This window comes from Pieris brassicae, chromosome 4 (assembly GCF_905147105.1).
Source record: "Pieris brassicae chromosome 4, ilPieBrab1.1, whole genome shotgun sequence".
NCBI classification, from domain to species: Eukaryota; Metazoa; Arthropoda; class Insecta; order Lepidoptera; family Pieridae; genus Pieris; species Pieris brassicae.
Window position 1 is genome coordinate 8,485,825 of NC_059668.1, and position 7,099 is coordinate 8,492,923.

Here is a 7,099-nt window from a genome sequence, read left to right on the forward strand (position 1 = left end):
CTAAATATTTGAACAATGTTATTTGCTTTGACAAAGAAAAAGTCTAGTTCTTGACTGAACCCTACTCTTTGTAGCCTATTAAAATCGCTTGTAGTAAAACTAATAAAGTTATATATTATATATATAAATGAACAGGTATGTATAAACAGCAAAGATTAATACTATTATAATATATAATAACACATGTAAGGAAACGTATAGTTGAACTTCTGACTTTGTAGTTTCTCATTCTATGGTGCACTTGAAGTCAGAGTGAAAGTCAAAATAACTTTATTCATATATTATTAATAAAATACTTATTAATTCTATATTTACATTTACTACGAGTTCGCAAGTCAAGGGCGTAGAGCGAGCAAGATGAACTGGCAACAAACTTTCCTCCACTCTTTTTAATCGCTAAGTTTTGAGTATATAGATATATATATATATATATATATATATATATACACGTATTACTGCACTGTATCTACTAACAAACTATTCCTATCTAAATTTAACCTAAAAACCTTAATACATATACAGAGAGAAAATATCCTGCATTGTTCCCAGGGAGTAGATTAAACATCTAAACTATTATATAATCAACACCGATTAAAGATGGAACCGACAAGTACCTGTCATTTTAATCATAGTGAAAATACAAATGGGATCGAATCGAATGACTGCTTTATTTAATAAGACTTTACTATGAATAAATTAAAAATATAATAAATTATTGGCGCTACAACCTTTTAAGGTCTGGGCCTCAGTTTTTTTATCTGTTTTATCAACATTTGTCTATCTAAGAGGCAAGTAGGTCATCAGCCTCCTGTGCCTGAAACACGTTAACTTATTGATTCTATTAAGCCAGTTTCTTCAAGATGTTTTCCTTCGCCGTTCTAGCGAATGTTAAATGCCCTACGTGCTAGGTACTACGAATAAGGGCTTCATAATAGCGTCATTACAGACGATGTTGACTGATTGTTTAAAAAATAAGAGATTAATCCGGTTTCCCAGGGCGAACCCACATCTGTTTAAACCGTCCCCTTATACAAATAAACACACTCACCCTAGCATGTGGCGAGAGTTAAAAACAAAAACAGCACTACAATGTAGTGTTGAAACATTTCATAATCTGTAACCCTAAATAAGAAGAATGTGCCTGTTAAAGTTATTAAGGTTAGTTAAGATAGAGTCAATTGGAATGAAAGCACAACAGTCCACGGACCAACTTTTTTTCTCTCGTGTCTTCTAATTACTAAAGAGTCATTCTCCGAAATCGTTTCATTACTAATCTATACAATTGATGACGCCAAGACATTTTACACCAACGAAGTTTGCGTTACCCCTATAAAAGAATAAGTATAATGAATAATATAATAATAACGTATAAAATGTGTGTCATGCCTGGGATGTTCATATCAAGGCCATAATTGCAGATCCACGCACAACTGGCACAACTTAATTATACTGCAAAATAAATATTTTCCTTTCTTTCGTTTTATGTTCGATTAGAGGCTAGTGGTACTTAAAACATATTATAATATGTTAACTTAAATGACACATATCTAGCTTTTTTTAATTATTTACTACGTACACCGCTGCCCATGGACACTCTTTACGAAGATTCGCGGTCATGTTGCCGGCCTTTTAGAAACGTAGTTCGATTTTAATCTAGAGAAACGCTGTCTGCCAAGACTACTCATAGACGTAATCAGAACATAAAACCGTTGTGGTCTTCGCTAGAATGCGCGGTCGGCCGATAAAGGTTACTCTGTTTGTCCCTGAGCAGCATTTGGTGTGACTTCAGTGTAATATATATTCGCAAATATTATACGAAACCTTACGCATACCCAGTGTTATACGAACACATCTACATCTTATTGTCAAACGCTTTATTATACAATATGTGATAAATCGGATATTATTAGATATCATTAAGCTAAGTGTAACTTCTTAGAAAACATAAAGGCAACTTCTGCCTTACTAAATTTCTCATGATTTATTAGTAGTGTTATGAGCGTTTCGCATGTTAATACATTCATAGTGTTGTGAAAATTGACGAGTTTTTACCAACTTCATAATGAATCAGATAACGCTACCGAACAGTGAAATAGCGTGGGAGTGGGAATTTATAAGTGCTAATAGATAGGCTCTAGGTGTACCTAAGGTAAAAACAAGTTACTATCGAGTTTTGAGCTCTGTGGTAGACGAATCTTCTAAGCTACTTGAAAGATCTTAAAGCATTTTTGATGTTTTTATTAGTCACTCTATAGAAGCTATGCAAATTATTATTTTGAATAATGTTAAGTTTCTTTGATAATAATTAAATAAAACAGTCATAATTACAAGAACCCGCCAAAACGCTTGGCGTCGTACCAGTTCCTACGACGAATCATGACTGGACTGACATGGAAACAAACGTCAATTATTTTTAAATAAACGAATAAACCATTAAATTATTATAATTCGTAAAACCATGTGTTTTACAAATTACTAGTAATAGAATTTTTTTTTAATAATAAAATATCACTTTTGTCGTATAGACTTTGCTAACATTTTATGAAACTATTCTATTCAAACGATGGAATTTCGTGTTTCCGTTTATTTCCAAATGTTTCCACGAGTGCCGTTTATATTTTATTACTAAAAAGTGGATTTGAATATGTATTTCCGTTTTGTTCGAGTATTTTATAGTATTTTAGTATGTTGTTATTTAGCTTACTATTTTTGTAATATTCAAAGTACTTCGTAGTTTATTGCATTTACATGATTTGTTGTTGAATTCTGCTGTACTAGTACTGTATTTTAATGACACCTTTTCAACAAAGAAAAATGTATTCGTTCCATATAAATACCACAACTTGCCAATGTCTACAGATACAAAATTTACGTATTTAATTCTTATATTTCCAGTAAATTTCTTGCTTATTTCACCTCAACCTAGGCCGTTGTAAATATAGGAGTTATAAAACTTTGCTATACCTTTGAGGCGATAGCTTATCGATATACTTACTGGTAAAGCTAGGCTGTAAATCTCTAGAAAGTGTACTAACCCAGTATAAGCCTTGTTCACATTGAATATTATTTTATATTTATTTAATAAAATATACCTATAGGTATAGATATAATATAATTAACATGTTTTATTGCTTAAGTTACTTGTTTTTGTGTAGTTGTGTTTGGAATACCGAAACTCTCTATGTGGGGCAGATATTTGTCACATTGATTCAGTTAAAAAAAACTGCTAGATCCTAGATAGATACCAAGTGACGAGACTTGAATACGGAATTAATTATGGTTTAGCTGAGAATCGTTACACGTAATTATTCAAATTAATTAAAAGAAGACATTATTGTAGCAGGGTACTATTTATCGAATCGATTAAGTAAAAAGGGATCACTAGTAGAAATAGGCCTTACCAGACAGTTATACTCATTCACTTTATCATAAATAAATTAAAATTGTTTCATTATCATAATTCATATTTAAATTGTAATAAAATGTTTATATTGCTTCACAGTAAATGTAACTGTGAAGTATCTTGAAATACGTACGGGAGCCTGGGACACACGTTTTACATGTAATCAGTTTGTGGTAATAAATTATTATTATTAAGACCACATAGTATTTATTCTAACTTTATTTTCTAGTATATACCTAGGATATTTAGGTTCTAAGTACCGTTAGGCAGCCAGAGGGCAGTGTGTTCTAGACATAACATTAAAGCAGTCGCGTGCGCGTCGCCGCACGAAATGAGATCGCGCAAAGCACGCTCTAAGATACTTGGCACGCGCAAATGGGCTTAAACCTATTGAGCTGTAAGCTAGTAATTTATGTATAGTTATCATGACTTGTTTCTTTTTGACGATGTATGAAAATATTCTATAGAATAGATAAAAGAGATGGGCTATTGGTTCGTTGTAAGTGTTCCACGTATGTTCCAATAGTGTTCCCGAATGCTTTATGAATGGACAGCCAAGTAGCTTAAGGACACTTAACCCAAGAGTCTTAATTTTTTTAATAATTACAATTGGGACGATACGGCTGAAGCCAACACCGTGAAGGCAATCCAAAAAAAATAACAATTAAAGTTTATTTTTATGTAACAGGAGACAAAGAGGCAGAAGCCGAGTCTGATGTTAAGTGTTACCGCCGCTCATGCTCATTCTCTATGCACTAAATGGAGCTGGTACTGGGGAGCCATCACCCAGAGGTGAGATGAATACCTACTCCATATTGGGCCGAATTTGCGCTTTATACAGTTGCAAGCAGTGGCCTGGAGTGAAGAACCGTCTTGTTTTACTGAGCACACCAAGCTTTTTGGAGGTTAATTTAGCGAACATTTAAGGCCGGCAACGCACTCGCGAGCCCTATTGCATAGAGAGTGTCCATGGGCAGCGATATCACGTAACATCATGTGAGCCGCCTACCCGTTAGCCCCATGTTTTCAAAAAAAAAATACCACAGGCTCTACTCACTAGGCCGATATTGGTCAATATTATTGCGTGAACTGTAAAGCAACGAGTATATACAGAGACAAAGAAAATGGCGTCATTCTAACGATATGAAAGGTTATCTTTTTTGAAATTCGAAGAAGCGACGTTCCATTTTTAAAAGTTTATTACATTTCTGCCGGTAAATGGAGCCTGGCGTTAGTTATAGCTTTAATTATAGTTTGAAATTCGAATATTAAAAGACCGGAAACAATGGCTACCCGACTGTTCGCATTGCTACTTCATATCCGCGAACTATTCGTTAGTAAACTGGGATTTAATTAAACTGGAATCTGATTATAGAGATGCCGGAAGTGTGGAATGAGGACGAGTTATTGGAAATTTCATTTTTGTTGCGGGTGCTATTTTAATTTTGAAAATTACGTTAATAATTATGTTGATTACATGAATATATTACAAAATAAATGAGTTGGCGCTGTCTATTTTGTCCATACAGAATTAATTTAAATGTTGCTTTTGCTTTAGCTTTATTACAAAAGCGATGACGTATTGTTATAGCTTCTAATTTCCTACTTTACGTTAAGTAATAAAAACCCCAATAATTTGTAAAATTAGAACACTAATTTAAAACCTTTAAAATAATACATAACACTTACCAACAAAAAATATTAATAAAATAGCAACACCACTCGACAAACAATTATGACAATTTCGTATTGTTATGGCCCCTACTATAGAGTAACAAATAGCAAAACTACGTGGCACGTGGCTAAGTATAGTTCCCATAAGAAAGCTTCAAAACAGTTGACTGTTAACTTTAACAATAAAATTACTATTATTGATTACATACTTATTATGTAAAAATCAAAAACAAAACATGTCTTTTAAGAAACTGCATTGCTTAATTGTAACTTATACTATGTGCATATTTTAGTGTAGTAGTCTTATTCTATGAGTACATTGTATTCACATACAATTATATTTTACTAATGTATACAAAATATTGTAAAGCCTATTTTCAAAGAGTATATGTGGAGTTTCTTTCCCATTCACACGAAACTACATTTTGGAAGGGGCAACTAGAATCATCTTTATATTTTATTTCACGTTCAAAAGTGCCATAGGTAAAAAATATTGATTTTATGTCTCGTATGTACGTGATCTGTCTTTTGTTGACACTAATCTCATGAAATACGTTCTTATTAAATCATTATTTTTTCATCGTATAGTTCCATTATAAAGGCGATGCATAATATTCCCTTTGGAATTCCTTAGCCCCGTTATTCTTTCGCCGACATATTAAGGACAATTAATATTAACATGCACACGATATGTACACTCACAAGTATGAGAGATTAGCTTAGATATTAAATTCTTTAATCTGATAAAATGTTACCAATACGAGATATTTTAGCTTTCCTACATATTCCCCGTTAGGTTACCAACTTGACCGTATTTACTAGCAGGAATTTATTGGTATTTACCTTTAGAAATGTCTTGAATGTACAGTTATATTTTATACAGATGCAGCAATCTAAGGCGAAAACGTTAAAGAGTTTTAGGGGTTAATGGACTATTATTTTATTTAAATTTCATATTGTATCTTGCTGACACGAAATTTTTATCACTCTCCGTCTTTCTGAGTCGGACTCATATCATCGTAGTCAGCTGTTAAACAATACTTTTTCTACTAAGAAGGGGAAACGCTGCCTAATAAAGATTATGCAACTGGAATGGGTTTGGATACAGTCATCCAGTATGAGTTGTTGTTGCTTTTAAAACAACATAGTGTGGAATAATTGTAGCTTAAACAATATTCAATGCAAATTACACTTTTAACTTTATATTGCGTATGTTTAAGAACTAAAAGTCGTTTAATAATCTTCAATCTATGCCTGCACCGTGATAAGCTTGGTAAATTGCAGCTTCAAAGTTTCATATTAAATTCTAACGTTCTATAGTTACTCCAATGAGTCCCTTCAGCTAGTAGCCTGAGGCTTACTGCAATCTCTGGATACGAGCAGACGTGCTATCATTACAGCTCAGGCCGGTCTCAATTCTGGCCATCTTTTGTTCCTAATTCAACGATTCAATGACTGTGCTGTCACATTTTAGGGTTGACGTTGCGTTAATTTAGTTTACGTACTTAGCAAACATTCAAAGAATTCTTTAACTGATATAAACGAGACTTAAATTTCGAGTATTTAGCGAGATACTTGCAGACCACAGTTGCTTCAAAACGAACTTCTGACAGAAGGCGTCCACTAAAAGATTCAAAGATTAAATACATCTTAAGACCTACCGGAATTAAAGACTAAATAATATATTCTAAGTAAAATTGATACTAAAATTAAAACACTTAAAATATATTTATCTAAATTATGACAAATGGAAGTCTAGGAGACATAACAAAGTTATGTAAATTGAACATTTAAATCGAACAGAACGGAGATTTCATGAATAAAGAAATGTTATTATGCAAGCAAGACACGTCTCTGTGACACGCCATTTATGTAGATTTGCATTTTAAAACGTATTGGCTTGCTTTTATAACAACTCGGGTCACTAGACAGTTATGGGTAAGCATTACCTCTTAATGCTGACAATGCAAGACATGTATACATAAAACTTTATATAAACAAAGGTATTATGTAATATATTTT